The sequence below is a fragment of the Mesocricetus auratus genome, unplaced genomic scaffold (assembly GCF_017639785.1).
Source record: "Mesocricetus auratus isolate SY011 unplaced genomic scaffold, BCM_Maur_2.0 Super-Scaffold_100013, whole genome shotgun sequence".
In the NCBI taxonomy this organism is placed as follows: domain Eukaryota; kingdom Metazoa; phylum Chordata; class Mammalia; order Rodentia; family Cricetidae; genus Mesocricetus; species Mesocricetus auratus.
In genome coordinates, this window is record NW_024429196.1 from 21,113,982 (window position 1) to 21,123,490 (window position 9,509).

At 45.2% G+C, this 9,509-nt stretch overlaps 1 long non-coding RNA gene across 3 annotated transcripts in view; it reads right to left on the reverse strand.

Annotated features, from left to right (window-relative positions):
* LOC121143752 overlaps positions 1-9,143 on the reverse strand; it is a 32,704-nt gene extending 23,561 nt beyond the window's left edge. Inside the window, exons 1-2 of one of the 3 annotated variants that reach the window (XR_005881078.1) lie at positions 8,757-9,143; positions 4,998-5,206 (exon numbers count right to left, since the gene is read on the reverse strand). This is a non-coding gene — a long non-coding RNA (uncharacterized LOC121143752). The other 2 variants (XR_005881077.1, XR_005881079.1) reach the window with 2 other exon arrangements.
* Positions 9,144-9,509: the final 366 nt, after the last annotated feature.

The window sequence follows — 9,509 nt, forward strand, 5'->3', positions numbered from 1 at the left end:
AAGTGTGAAGACCTGAGTTCAGAACACCTGAACCCATATACAAGGCAGGTGTGTGCTTGTAATCCCAGTGATGGCAAGATGATAGACAGAAACAGACAGCCCCCTGGATGTGCTGTGGGAAAGCTTGACTAGCCCCAACTACTTGACCAGGCTCCAGACCAATGAGAGACCCTGTCTGGAAGAAAGAGTGGAAGGCACCCAAGGACCAACATTTGAGGCTGTCATTGAGAGGCACAGGTGCACACACACACACACACACACACACACACACACACACACACACACACTGTTAGATCATCACTATTACTACTGTTCGCGTTACTGTTAATCCCACTGTTTCTAGCAGACCCCCTTTCAGGGTACTTTACATTCTGGCCCTGCCCCCATACAAGCACTGTCTTCTTTATTTGTCACAGATCCTATAAATCACTTCTGTTCTTAATTCCTGTTAGCTACATGAGCATCTTGCTATTGGGAAATCTTAACTAACTTGCACAGTCACACAACTGACAAAGGACAGAGCTACAGAGACGTGTGTCATTGTTTGGTCATGGTTACTTTTAACTATGGCCATTTTCCCTTCCTGGTCTCTCCGTTGCCTCTTCATTGTTCTCCAAAGGCATCGATCGGACCCCTTTCATCTGACTGACAAGGGCCAGCATCATACTGCTCTGCCCCCTTCTCCATCCCACCTCTCCACGCTCCTGCCCCTGCCCCCTCCACTCTGCCTAAATCTGGTCAAAGTCTTTATAGAAGTCAGTCAGGAGCTTCCTGGGCTCTTTGCTCTTCTGTTTTTACACTTTCAGTAGAATTTTCAGCCCTTTCATCAAATAGACATGAACTAAGAGGAAAGAACATGCCTTTCCCCTATGACCTCACCAGTAAGACATCAGTTACAACTGAGGGTACAGCAAGATGAGGCACTCCCCATGAAGTGCCCACAACTGCCTGAGCAACACCGTGGCCCCCTCTGCCATGAAGGGTGCAGCACTGACAGTTGCTATGGCACAGACTAAGAGAAGCATTGCAGCTGTGGGAGGTCCAGGCACCTTGACCCAATCAGACTGGGAGAGCAAAGAGATGATGGGCGAATGTGAGCATACTCCAAGCTGAGGAAACAGCAAAACCGATGCTGACAGGAGCATGAGAGGTAACAGTACTAGCAGAGACTGAGGGAGGCGGAGCTGGATGAGTCGCTGGGGTGTGGAGAGATGGGGATAGGGCAGCAAAGTTCTCCGGCCAGACTTTATATTTCATTCAGTAGATACGGGACTGCTTGTGATATCAAAATACTATTATGTGCAGTCAGTAATAGTGCCACATGCCTGCAAGCCCAGAATTTGCAAAGTTGAGGCAGGAGGAGCGTGTGTTCCGAGGCTAGCCTAGGCTACATAGCTAGTTCTAATCCAACATGGGCTACATGGGGAGACAGTGTCTCAAAGAATAGACATATAAGTGCATTATACATCTTGAGCAAATTGGCATTTTTTAAGCAGTCGCAACAGTCTCCATTTCCATTTCCTTTGCGATATAGCATTGTATACTGGTCTCCAAGCACGGATTTAAAGACACAAGTGCTTAAGCCATCTAAATCTGCCAAGGAAGACTGCACTTCTATTTTGCCTCCTCAGTCAATAGAAAGCGGCTAGAAAGTTGTTTCCATCCAGTAGAAGAAATGCATGGGAAGTGTCAAATCTTGGCGCTTGCCCTAAGGATGCAGTATTGCACTGGAGATGGAAAAACAAGCAACCCATTGTGTTTAAGTTCATTAAGGAAAGATGCAGGGCCCAGAGCAGGCCCTAAAGAAGAAGTTATAAAAGATGCTTAAGCCATCTTCCTAGGAGTAAGCATAGGGATTTGGACAGTGCGGACACAGCTCAGGGTCACCACAGCAAGTAATATCTCAATGATATCCAAAGCAAATAGACTTTATGTACCAGGCACTGCCTGAGGGCCTGATAGATGTATCAGAACCCTGCAGCAAAGCTTCCTTCATTAACAGTGCCTTCCAGGTAAAGAATCCCCTGTTGCCTTAAGCTGATGACAAAGAGTCCTGGGATTCAAATGCTGTCCTCTCAAAGCCACCTGTGCTCTGTGCTGGAGACTAGGCAGCAGCTCCACAGGGACCAGAAGGCTTGATACACTCTTCATTGCTACAATTGGGTATCAGACCCCACCCTCCCTGCCACTGGCCTCCACTCTGATCCTTACCCAGCACTTGGTACCAGCGGAAGCTGCTGCTCCAGTCCTCTCGGATGTAGGAAGCAGAACTGTGGTCTGACTCTCAGGGGAGAAGGTTCAAAATAGCACATCCTCCTTGGGAGGAACAAGAACACACACACACAAACACACACACACACACACACACACACATGTGCAGGCACATATGAGCGCAAATGTTACATCATCCCCAATTCCATTCTCACAGCTCTTATCACCAGCTAAAGTTACATTTTCTTTACGTATTTAGTTATTGTCTGATTCCCCTCCCATGATGTAAAATATATTAAATATATTTAAAATGTTTTATTCTGCTAATTTATCGTGTGCGCGTGAGAACACACACATCTGCCATGATGGAAGTCAGAGGGCAGCTGTGGGAATTCCACCATGTGGGCTTCAGGGATCAAATTCAGGTCATTGGGTGTCTAAGTCAGGTTTCTGTTGTCGTGATGAAACACCATGACCAAAAAACAGCTTGGGGAGGAAAGGGTTATTTCAGCTTACAGTTCCGCCTCACAGTCTATTATCAAAGGAAGTCAGGGAGGGAAGTCAGGAGGAAGGAATGAAGCAGAGGCCACAGAGGAGTCCGCTTGCTGGCTTGCCCCCCCTAGCCTACTGTCACAGCCTGCTTTCTTACACCACCCAGGATCACCAGCCCAGGGGTGGCACCACCCACAACTGGGCCTTCCTACATCAATCACCAAGAAAATGCTTACCCATGGACCAGAATGATATGGGAACATTTTCTCAAGTGAGTTTCACTCTTCCAAAATGGCCTAGCTTGTTTTAAGCGAATGCCTTACCTGCTGGGCCAAAACATGTTTTTTGTCTTATTTTTTCCAGTGTTGGGAATTGATGCCGGACTTTAAGCATACTAGACAAGAATTCTACCACTGAGTCATATCCTCAACATAAGTTTTTAATTTTTAATATATCTTGAGAGTCTTACTGTGTAGCTCAGATCATCAAGGAAGTCACAGTCCCCGTGAGTGAACCTGTGGAGTGCTGAGATTACAGACATGAGCCACACACCTAGGTAAAATAAATCCCATAGTATCAACTTTTAGTCTTTTGCTGCTGCACAGTTGGTTTCTGGAACATTATCTCCAAATATAAGAGGGGTCTTCCCAAAATAGCTTTTCATTTTGTCTTTTTTTTTCTCTTACCTGTTATACATGGCTTAAAAAGTCCGTACTCAACTTGGGAGTGATTAAGACAAATAGAAAACAGTCATAGATGCAACTGACCAAAATAATCCAACAATACCCTAGCAAAGCATGCTTTTAGTGTTAATTGAAAAAAAAGAATCATTTGACCATTATATATTACTGCAATTTTATCAGAATGGAGCAATAAAACGAGGTCTTTTCACAGATGTAAACAGAAAAGAAAAAGTCCATAAAACAGTAATTGTTTGGAGGGAATGGGGTTAGGATTCCCCTCTCCCTCCAGCTTGTTTTCATTTTTATTTACATTGATTTAATACACATGTCTCATTTGCTCATGTGTGCACATATGAACACAGAGGCACATAGGCAAAGGTGGGTGTACACGTGTGCGGATGTGCGGGGAGGTCAGGACAACCTCAGCTGTTATTCACAGGCGCTTTCCACCTTTGGTTTTTACAAGACAGGGTTTTAAAGACCTATTTTTTTTTTTTTTGGTTTTTTGAGACAGGGTTTCTCTGTATTGTTTTAGAGGCTGTCCAGGAACTCACTCTGTAGACCAGGCTGGCCTCGAACTCACAGAGATCCGCCTGCCTCTGCCTCCCGAGTGCTAGGAGACCTATTGTTCTTAGCTGTGCGTATGTGGGCGGGGTCTGTGCAGGTGTCCACAGAGGCCAGAGACATCAGACGCCCTGGAGCTGGAGTTAGTAGGGTAATGAGCTGCTTGCTATGGGTGCTGAGAACCGAACTTGGGTCCTCCGTAGAAGCACACTCTTAGATGCTGAGCCAACTTTCTGGTCCCCATTGTGCTGCTTGATACAGGGTTTCCTGCTGGCCTGGAATTCCTCAAGTAGGCAAGGCTGACTGGCCAGTGAGTCCCCAAGTCCATGTCTTTACCAACCAATCCTAGGGTCACATGCGCATGACAGCATACCCCACTGATTTTTACACGGGCTCTGAGAGATCAGCTTCTTATGATTGGAAGGCAGACATTTTACTGACTGAACCATCACACTGGGCCTGCACATTTATATAAGAACACTATACACTAATTACCTTTTCAGCTAGCTAAAGGACAAATGAAAGTGACTGTTGACCACCTTCCCAGTCCTCCCTCAGGACTGCTTTCACTGGGGAAGCTGGCTGGCCTCCAGTTCCCACCTGCTTCCCTCCAACCCTTCTAGAAGGTCTAGCAAGCAAAAAGTGAACGGCAGCCCGTGCTAGGACTCCTTCCAAACTCTGTTTCCCGATCCTCCTGGCTTAGAGGGTGTGCTTCTCCACCTCAGGGGAGGAGAGCTCTGCCTGCCCCTTTGTGGACTCAGTGATATCATGTATGTCACATGCAACTGACTGAACAATCACTGTCCCTCCCCTCACAACAGCTACCTCCTTGATTTGCAGCACAGCCTATGTTGCAAATCCTTTCGCTTGTAGTTCTGCCCAGCAGATTGTTGGGAGTTTGTCTAAAGATAAGCAGGGAGATCCGGAGAGGACACAGATGATCATCAGCCCCAAGGGAAAGGAATTCTGCCATCTCTGAGAACTAAAGCAAACCCGTGTGGGATTATCCTGGGAACAAGGAGGGGATGCCATTTTCCTGCTTCTTACCTCAGACTCTGCTTTCCCTCAACTGCATCCAGGTTCCTTCAGGCAAACGAGATCACAGAAGGCAGGACAGAGTGAGAGAGGCGGTCCAGCTGGACTTTGGCCCTGAGAGGAGAAAATGTTGCAAAGAGGGGTCCTGGAAGAAGGAGGAGTGCTCTTCAAAGTGGCCTTGTTTTTCCCATTTGAGACTTCTTCCAACAAATCTTGCTCATCTGAAATGGAAACACGGAAAGGTGTTTTCTTCATGTAAATACTGTAACAAAAGAAATGCTTCCTAGGAGGAAAGAACAGGAGATGTTTCCAGAGCATTCAGTTCAGAGTGTGGTACAGCATGTGTCTAATTCCAGCACGTTTAAGCACGATGGTTCTGAATTAGACACTAGTTGTGAGTTCCAAGCCAGCCTGAGCTACAAAGAAAGAACCTGTCAAAAAAAAAAAAAAAAAAAGAAAGAAAAGAAAACACACAAACAAAAAACCAGGTACCCAGGATGCTAATTCAGTCAGGCACCTGTCAAACCTGGGCACAGAAGCACACACTCACTAGCACTCACCGTGCTGGAGTGGCCGCAACAGACAGATCCCCAGGCTTGCTGGTTGGGCAGCATAGCCTATCTGGTGAGCTCCAGAGAAGTGAGAAAGAACTCTTTCAAAAGTGGTATGTGTGTCAGGGGAGATGGCTCAATGGGTACAGGTACAAACTCCGACTCATTATCCTTTATTCTCCACACACATACGTGCTGTAGCAAGTATACACAGAATAAATAAAAGTGAAATTTTTAATGTAAAAAATAATAGATGAAACCCAAGAAAGAACACCCACATTTATCCTCCAGCCTCCATGTGCACATGCACACTCATGCATCTTCATGCACACGCCACTGGGCATGTGAACATTCATACAGCATAGGACACAGGCTGGGGGTGTGGCCTAATGATGAAGTACTTGTCTAGCACGCATGAGGTTACAGGTCCCTGGCATTGCAAAAATAAATAGTCACCACCTAGTTTGTGGCCAATGTTTTTACCAGGTTTGTGTAACTCACTGGCAATTTTATGCAAATAAAATTTTAATTAAGATACTTTTTTATTTTTTGAGACAGCGTTTCTCTGTGGCTTTGGAGGTTGTCCTGGAACTAGCTCTTGTAGACAAGGCTAGTCTTGAAATCACATGGATCCGCCTGCCTCTGCCTCCCGAGTGCTGGGATAAAAGGCATGGGCCACCACCACCCAACTTTACTTCTTTTTTTTTGAATGTTGTAAACAAGAATTAAAATAGTCACTTACATCAGCAACCCTGAATTCTTGTAGTACACCTAGAGATATTTCATTGCATGCATTTCAAAACCTGTCCTGAAATCACTTCAGAGGTCTAGTCATCTTGCCTTACAGTTTTGTTTTTCTTTGTCCACAAAACTCACAATTTTCACCATAACAAAGTCTTCATTCCCAACAACAATATTGACCAAGCAGCATGCTGAACAAGCGGCATACTGGACAACACTTTCATCCTGGACCAGGGCTGTTCGGGTCAGCAGGAATGAAAGCCTCGGATTATCATAAAATCCCCTCAGACCTCAGGTTCTTTTGCTTTGTGTTTCCCAGTGTTTTCTTTCATTTTGTTTTATCACGGGCTTTCGAAACACTGGATTCTCCCCAAAGCTACAGTCTGTTTCTAGGCTTACACTGCTTTTCCCGTTTCAACAGCTTTTCAAACAGTGCAAGGGAGACCACATTAAGAAATATTTAAATTGTCAACACACTTGCAAAATTTATGTCTTCAAGATGGAGTAAATAGGAAATGATGACGTTTACTTGGATCCAAAACATAAAGGTCTCCCCACTATACATCTTCAAAACAGCAACAGTCTCTGAGATCGTTTTCAACTAAGACTCGGAGACTTGGGAATAACTTTTACCACCTTCTGTCTTCTTACCTCACAGAAGACTGGATGTGATTTGCAGGTCCAGACAAAATGGCAGTCACCCTTCCTTAGGCCTAGGCCTCTCAACCCCAGTTCGATTGCCAACACTGTGAAAACTGAGAAGTGTGTGAGCCCAACCTCACCAGCCTGAGGGGCTCAATCTGTCCTTGATTTTGCAACCATTTTATGCAAATAGATGTTAACAGAGTCACCTGTCTACCAATCACTGGCCCAATGCTTCATTGAATGTATTAATGAGCCTTGTCTACTCAGGCTTGAGATTGTGTGTGTTGGCGCATAACCCACATTTTAGATGTGAATTCTTTGGGGCCACAGAGAAGAGACCCTGTCTCAATAATAATAATCACATCATCTGATGAGGAAAGTTTTTAAATGTGATGGTTATAAAGCACTCTTCTGATATGGTATTATCTTAAGATTGATTTTAAATGAGAGCAAAGAAAAGCTGAGCCAAATGAAATGAACAATACAAGGTATTTTGCATGCCATTAACAGAACCCATGGTGTGGCCCCCTTTTTTTTCTTTGCTGCTTGCTTCCTTTTGACCATGTGCACATGTTGCTTCCCCAGGTAAATGAGCTAAGATGGTCTTAATCAGGCAATCATCTTGTCTTGCTGAAGACAGAGAACCTGAGTCCAAAAGGATGGGGGAGAGGCAGGAGGAGAGGCAGCATGACCCTGCATGCAAAGATTGGCAGTTCATCAGAAGCCTTCCTCAGAACGCCTCTCCCCAGTTCTCCCTAGCACCCCAATACTCACCTTCCCAGACTTTCAACCCCCTCCCCTTCTCATTCTCAGCTGCCAGCCCTCTGGTCATGACATTCAGTCAATAAAACATTTAGTCCTATATTTAAGACAACAATTAACTCTAGAGTCTCCAATCAATACCTAGCATGACATATGCCCTGTCCAGACCTGTGAATCACCCAACACTGAATCAGAAACAGAGCAAGGGGAGAAGGGGACTCAGTTTGTCAAAATGCAGCAGGGTTGCACTTGGGAGGGGCAAGAACTGTGAGTTTGTGAACAGTCTGAGCTACACAGAGAGATCCTCCCCCCAAAAAAGTAAACATAAATAAAAAGCAACAGAGTCGGCATCAGACTCCCTTAACTATGGCTGACTACTCAGTGAACAGCATGCCATGCCGGACTTTTGCTAGCAGAAACTACCAAAAGAAAAATTAATTCAGACAAGGTTCTCCTAGAGCAGTGGTTCTCAACCTTCCTACTGCTGTGACCCTCCAATACAGTTCCTCAGGTGACCCCCCAACCATGAATTTTTTTCGTTGCTACTTTTTAACTGTAAATTTGCTAGTGCCATGAATTGTGATATAAATACCTGTGTTTTCCAATGGTCATAGGAAACCCATATGAAAGGGTCATTTGACTCCCAAAGGGTCTTGACCCACAGGATGAGAACCACTATCCTAAAGGACCTACTAGTAGTACAGAAGGTGGGAACATTATTACATCATGGCAGTATCATGTAATATCATATCATGTGATAGTTAACAGAGAAGCGGCAAAACACTGTTGTACTAGTCGGGGTTCTCTAGAGTAATAGAACGGATAGAATGAACGTATATATAAAGGAATTTGTTAGAGTAGCTTACAGGTTGTGGTCCAGCTAGTCCAACCATGGCTATCTGCTAGTCCAACCATGGCTATCTGTTAGTCCAACCATGGCTATCCATCTCCCAACAGAAAGTCCAGGAATCCAGTAGTTGTTCAGTCCACAAGGCTAGATAACTCAGCTGGTCTTCAGTGTATCAGAATCCTGAAGAAGTAGGCTCGAATGCCAGTGAAGGAATAGACTTACCAGGAAGGGAGAAGGCAAGCTGGCAAAGAGCAAAAGGTCTTTTTGCCTGTCCTTCATAGTGGCTTCCACAAGAAGGAGTGGCCGAGATTAAAGATGGCACTTCCAAAGTCAGGTGATACATATTTAAGGGCGGGGGAGGTTCTGCCTAGTTCAAATGGTCCAATTAGCTGAAAATCCCTCATAAGTGGGTTTTTAGTTAATTCTAGATGCAGTCAAGTTGACAAGCAAGAATAACCATCACAACTGTTGAAATCCCAGAACCAAGGAGCCTTGAAGTGCCTCACACAAGAAAGACATAGATACCCTTTGGGCAGTACCACAGAGTTCAGGAGAGTGAGAGGATGCTCTGAAAAAAGCATGGACCAGCGAGCATTAAGGTGAGTGGTAAGGCCAGGCCAGAGAGTCAAGGGGAATGAGACCCAGCCTCCCTAATCAGTCAGGAGGAGATGCTTTTCATCTGGTGGGAAGGCTGGTGGAAGGCAGGGCAGTTCACAGCACCCTCTGGTGGCTGACACACAAAATGAGCACTCTAGTTATGTGTGTGTGTGTGTGTGTGTGTGTGTGTGTGTGTGTGTGTGTGTGTGTGTGGGTGGGTGGGTGGGTGTACGTTCTGCTTACCTTCACTCTAAAAGATACTGCTGCTATCCAAGCCAAGTGTGTGACTGAAAAAGATGGCCCTATATCTCTCCACCCTGCAAAATGCTTTTGTGAGGCTACAATTAGTTTCATAGGCTTAAGTTGTTATGTCTTGCA